Below are 7021 nucleotides of genomic sequence, written 5' to 3' on the forward strand. Positions count from 1 at the left end.
AATCGTAATTTTTCGTTAGGTATTTGACCAAATAGGATCGTCCAGTTCCTACAGAACCTATCACTAAAATACCCGATAGGGCTAAGCGGAACGAAAAGGGTTTTCCATGAGATGGTAAATGAAAACGATTAGTCCCACACGAGGTTTGGGAATAAGTGATTGTCTGATAATGAGCAAGGAATATACGTCTTTCTGCTAAAGAGGATCTATTAAACTCATAATTCATTAGATCCTTGTTATCAATGCCAACTAGGTATCATAAGTAAATGGATCCCGGTTGTTCAATCCTTTGATAACCAAGGTCATTCTTGCTAAAGAGAAATGATCACTATGAGTCAGACTCAATAGAATTGGATCCATTCCAAATAGCGAGAATTAGGATTCTTGATCCCTCTCAATCTCTCTTTCAATTCGAGGATCCAGAGAGGTGTTTTCATAGTCATCTCCGAATATTTGCCATCTCGGAATATTTTCGATTTCATTTTTCTATGATATGTCTTTCTATATGAAAATTGGTTATTTACGATGTACGATGATCCCTGTTAAGCATCCATGGCTGAATGGTTAAAGCGCCCAACTCATAATTGGTAAATTTGCGGGTTCAATTCCTGCTGGATGCACACGAACGGGAACATTCCATAAGTCTATTGGAACTGGCTCTCTATCCATGGAATCTCATCCATCATCCATACATAACGAATTGGTATGGTATATTCATACCATAACATAAGAACAATAAGAACTCGAATTCTTATCGATACTGGAACTCAGAGCATAGGAGGGAAAGTCGATTTATGGATGGAATCAAATACGCAGTATTTACAGAAAAAAGTCTTCGTTTATTGGGAAAGAATCAATATACTTTTAATGTCGAATCGGGATTCACTAAGACAGAAATAAAGCATTGGGTCGAACTCTTCTTTGGTGTTAAGGTGGTAGCTGTGAATAGCCATCGACTACCTGGAAAAGGTAGAAGAATAGGACCTATTCTGGGCCATACAATGCATTACAGACGTATGATCATTACCCTTCAACCGGGTTATTCTATTCCACTTCTAGATAGAGAAAAAAACTAAAGGAGAATACTTAATAATACGGCGAAACATTTATACAAAACACCTATCCCGAGCACACGCAAGGGAACCGTAGACAGGCAAGTGAAATCCAATCCACGAAATAATTTGATCCATGGACGGCACCGTTGTGGTAAAGGTCGTAATTCCAGAGGAATCATTACCGCAAGGCATAGAGGGGGAGGTCATAAGCGCCTATACCGTAAAATAGATTTTCGACGGAATCAAAAAGACATATCTGGTAGAATCGTAACCATAGAATACGACCCTAATCGAAATGCATACATTTGTCTCATACACTATGGGGATGGTGAGAAGAGATATATTTTACATCCCAGAGGGGCTATAATTGGAGATACTATTGTTTCTGGTACAAAAGTTCCTATATCAATGGGAAATGCCCTACCTTTGAGTGCGGTTTGAACTATTGATTTACGTAATTGGAAGTAACCAATTAGGTTTACGACGAAACCTAGAAATCGATCACTGATCCAATTTGACTACCTCTACGGGATAGACCTCAACAGAAAACTGTTGAGTAACGGCAGCAAGTGATTGAGTTCAGTAGTTCCTCATAGAAAATTATTGGCTCTAGAGATATGGTAATATGGAGAAGACAAAATTGTTTGAAGCACGCACAGAACCGGAAGCGCCCCTTGTTTCAAAGAGAGGAGGACGGGTTATTCACATTTAATTTGATGGTCAGAGGCAAATTGAAAGCTAAGCAGTGGTAATTAAGACCCCCGGGGGAAAATAGGGATGTCTCCTACGTTACCCATAATATGTGGAAGTATCGACGTAATTTCATAGAGTCATTCGATCTGAATGCTACATGAAGAACATAAGCCAGATGACGGAACGCAGAGACCTAGGATGTAGAAGATCATAACATGAGCGATTCGGCAGATTTGGATTCCTTTCCTATATATCCACTCATGTGGTACTTCATCATATGATTCATATAAGATCCATCTGTCTAGAGATCGTCATATACATCTAGAAAGCCGTATGCTTTGGAAGAAGCTTGTACAGTTTGGGAAGGGGTTTTTTGAGAGAAAAGAAGAATCTACTTCAACCGATATGCCCTTAGGCACGGCCATGCATAACATAGAAATCACACGTGGAAGGGGTGGGCAATTAGCTAGAGCAGCAGGTGCTGTAGCGAAACTCATTGCAAAAGAGGGTAAATCGGCCACTTTAAGATTACCATCTGGGGAGGTCCGTTTAGTATCCCAAAACTGCTTAGCAACAGTCGGACAAGTGGGTAATGTTGGGGTGAACCAAAAAAGTTTGGGTAGAGCCGGATCTAAGTGTTGGCTAGGTAAACGCCCCGTAGTAAGAGGGGTAGTTATGAACCCTGTGGACCACCCCCATGGGGGCGGTGAAGGGAAAGCTCCCATTGGTAGAAAAAAACCCACAACCCCTTGGGGTTATCCTGCGCTTGGAAGAAGAACTAGGAAAAGGAAAAAATATAGCGATAGTTTTATTCTTCGTCGCCGTAAGTAAATACGTAACTAGGAATATGGAAAATTGCATTTTTGGAATTTGCAATAATGCGATGGGCGAACGACGGGAATTGAACCCGCGCATGGTGGATTCACAATCCACTGCCTTGATCCACTTGGCTACATCCGCCCCTTATCCAGCTAAAGGATTTTTTTCTTTTTTCCATTGATCATTATTCTATTTATTCTGACCTCCGTACTTCGATCGAGATATTGGACATAGAATGCCACTCTTTAAAAAGGAAAAAAGGAGTAATCAGCTGTGACACGAAAAAAAACGAATCCTTTTGTAGCTCATCATTTATTGGCAAAGATAGAAAAGGTCAATATGAAGGAGGAGAAAGAAACAATAGTAACGTGGTCCCGGGCATCTAGCATTCTACCCACAATGGTTGGCCATACAATCGCGATTCATAATGGAAAGGAACATATACCTATTTACATAACAAATCCTATGGTAGGTCGCAAATTGGGGGAATTCGTGCCTACTCGGCATTTCACGAGTTATGAAAATGCAAGAAAGGATACTAAATCTCGTCGTTAACTGAATTCTGAATAGAAAGATTAAGAAGAAAAAAAGATTCAAAATAAAGTAAAGGTAGGCGGGGAATAACCTTATTTATGACAAGTTTCAAACTAGTAAAGTATATCCCTAGGATAAAGAAGAAGAAAAGTGGGCTAAGGAAACTCGCAAGGAAAGTTCCAACCGATCGTCTACTTAAGTTCGAGAGAGTTTTCAAAGCACAAAAACGTATCCCTATGTCTGTTTTCAAAGCACAAAGAGTTCTTGACGAGATTCGCTGGCGTTACTACGAGGAAACTGTTATGATACTGAACCTCATGCCCTATCGAGCATCTTATCCCATCTTAAAGTTGGTTTATTCGGCAGCCGCAAATGCTACTCATTATAGGGATTTCGACAAAGCGAATTTATTTATTACTAAAGCCGAAGTCAGTAGGAGTACTATTATGAAGAAATTCAGACCTCGAGCTCGAGGACGTAGTTTCCCCATAAAAAAAAGCATGTGTCATATAACAATTGTACTAAATATAGTAAAGAAATCTAAATAACCTTTAGATCCATCTAAGATTTCGATTCCCAGTAAAAAAAATATAGAATAGAAAAATATGGGACAAAAAATAAATCCACTCGGTTTCAGACTTGGTACAACCCAAAAACACCATTCCTTTTGGTTCGCACAACCAAAAAATTATTCTGAAGGTCTACAGGAAGATAAAAAAATAAGGGATTGTATCAAGAACTATATACAAAAGAATAGGAAAAAGGGCTCGAATAGAAAAATAGAATCAGACTCAAGTTCCGAAGTAATTACACATAATAGAAAAATGGACTCAGGTTCAAGTTCCGAAGTAATTACACATATAGAAATCCAAAAAGAAATCGATACGATCCACGTCATAATCCATATTGGATTCCCAAATTTATTAAAGAAAAAAGGAGCAATCGAAGAATTAGAGAAAGATCTACAAAAGGAAATTAACTCTGTAAACCAGAGATTTAATATTTCTATCGAAAAAGTTAAAGAACCTTATAGACAGCCTAACATTCTTGCAGAATATATAGCTTTCCAATTAAAAAATAGAGTTTCATTCCGAAAGGCAATGAAAAAAGCCATTGAATTAACTAAAAAAGCAGATATAAGGGGAGTAAAAGTAAAAATTGCGGGTCGTCTCGGAGGAAAAGAAATTGCACGCGCCGAATCTATTAAAAAGGGTAGACTTCCCCTCCAAACAATTCGCGCTAAAATTGATTATTGCTGCTATCCAATTCGGACTATCTATGGAGTATTAGGTGTAAAAATTTGGATATTCGTAGACGAAGAATAAGTAATCTTGTCTTCGGATTCTGTCCATTGATAGAATAAAAAATGACAAGAGACTTTTTTCCTGAAATCCCTGCAAAAGAAGAAATTATACCTCTTTCTATAAGATTTAATGAAAATTGATAAATCATTTAATATAATTGCTATGCTTAGTGTGTGACTCGTTATTTTTTTCTTTTTTTTAAGAAAAAAACTTAGTAATTATAGAAAATTAACTAATAACCAACCTATTGCTTCGTATTGTCGAGATCCTAACTAAGAAACAGTCACTATATGAATAAATACCTCTATCATAACATAAATGAGTAGATGTGTCATATAGTTGTAGCAACTGCAATTTTTTCTCTAAAAAAGAAAAGGGATTCTAGGTTGTGAAGCAAAACTAAAGGGATGTGGATAAAGGGAGGGATGATAGAAAGAAGGAAGAGGAAATAAATAAGATATAGGATTCCACTATGTATGGTCTATGAATTACATCATAAAAGGCAATGTGATAAAGCATCAATATAATAAAAATAATAGAGAATTAAAAATTGTAACTTGAAACAAGAACTACAAATTTAAAGCAATAATAAAGAGCCGCCCGGGTTAATAAAACTGAGAAAATTAACTCGGAAAGAAATTTTTTGGAAGCTCCGTTGCGGGATTCAGACCTAACCATTCAAGGAGAAGCAGTGGGAACGACAGAACCTATGATTCCATAGGATTTTATTGAAAAGAATCCTAACACTTCATTGGGTGGGATGGCGGAACAAACCAAAAAAATTGTCTTATTTGGTAAGTTTATAAATTAACAAATAAGACAGGAAAGAGTAAATATTCGCCCGCGAAATTCTTATTGAATTAGAATACTTTACCGCGATTCAATAAGAGTAAAAATAAGGATTTTTTTAAGAAGGATTACATTATCTATAAATATAGAATTTAGATAAATATACACACACATCTGGATATATTCTAGATCTTCTTTTTTGACTATATATTATATTTTTCTGTTTTAACAAATTCAATATAAAAAAAACCGAACTTTTTCTATTATCTATTAATGTGTATCTATCCGTACCGTAATATTTTGGAATATTATGAATTAGAGAAATTTACATGCTTTCTGATTCCATTCGCGAGGAGCTGGATGAGAAGAAACTCTCATGTCCAGTTTTGCAGTAGAGATGGAACTAAGAAAGAGAACCATCGACTATAACCCCAAAAGAACCAGATTTCGCAAACAACATAGAGGAAGAATGAAAGGAAAATCCTGCCGAGGCAATCGTATTTGTTTTGGTAGATATGCTCTTCAAGCACTTGAACCCGCTTGGATCACGGCGAGACAGATAGAAGCAGGACGAAGAGCAATAACACGATATGCACGTCGTGGTGGAAAAATATGGGTACGTATATTTCCCGACAAACCGGTTACACTAAGACCCACGGAAACACGTATGGGCTCGGGAAAGGGGTCCCCCGAATATTGGGTATCCGTTGTTAAACCTGGTCGTATACTTTATGAAATGGGGGGAGTATCTGAAACTGTAGCTAGAGCAGCTATCTCCATAGCTGCCAGTAAAATGCCCATACGAAGTCAATTTATTCGATTAGAGATATAGAACCCTAAAAGGGGTATGGAAGATAAAAAAAAATGCTCGGTTTTTCTTTCTGGAAAGACAATATTTCTTTCATCCTTTTGCATTGAAATAACAAATTGAAATCAAAATAATATGATTCAACCTCAGACCCTTTTAAATGTAGCAGATAATAGTGGAGCTCGAAAATTGATGTGTATTCGAGTCATAGGAGCTGCTGGTAATCAGCGATATGCTCGTATTGGTGATGTTATTGTTGCTGTAATCAAAGACGCATTGCCCCAAATGCCTCTAGAAAGATCCGAAGTAATTCGAGCTGTAATTGTACGTACATGTAAAGAGTTCAAATGCGAAGACGGTATAATAATCCGCTATGATGACAATGCTGCGGTTATAATTGATCAAAAAGGCAATCCAAAAGGAACTCGAGTTTTTGGCGCGATTGCCGAGGAATTGAGAGAATTGAATTTTACCAAAATAGTTTCATTAGCTCCTGAAGTATTATAAATACTAGTAGGCGAAATTGAGACCAAAGAATTAATTTAGTAGATTGTGTTTTACGTATATGTTTTAAAATCCAAAATGAAAAAAAAAAAAAGAAAACATGTTGATTATAGAAAAATTAGGAGGAACCTAGAATTAGAGTCTTATGGGCAAGGACACTATTGCTGATTTACTAACCTCTATAAGAAATGCGGACATGAATAAAAAAGGAACAGTTCGAGTAGTATCTACAAATATTACCGAAAACATTGTTAAAATACTTCTACGAGAGGGTTTTATTGAAAGTGTTCGGAAACATCAGGAACGTAACAGATATTTCTTGGTTTCAACTTTGCGACATCAAAAGAGAAAGACTATAAAAGGAATATATAGAACAAGAACCTTTTTAAAGCGTATCAGCCGACCCGGCTTACGAATTTATACCAACTATCAAGGAATTCCTAAAGTTTTGGGTGGAATGGGAATTGCTATTCTTTCTACTTCTCGAGGAATAATGACAGATCGAGAAGCTCGAC

The sequence above is a fragment of the Triticum urartu genome, unplaced genomic scaffold, assembly GCF_056163025.1.
Source record: "Triticum urartu cultivar PI428250 unplaced genomic scaffold, HENAU_Tu73 scaffold61, whole genome shotgun sequence".
Taxonomy (NCBI): domain Eukaryota; kingdom Viridiplantae; phylum Streptophyta; class Magnoliopsida; order Poales; family Poaceae; genus Triticum; species Triticum urartu.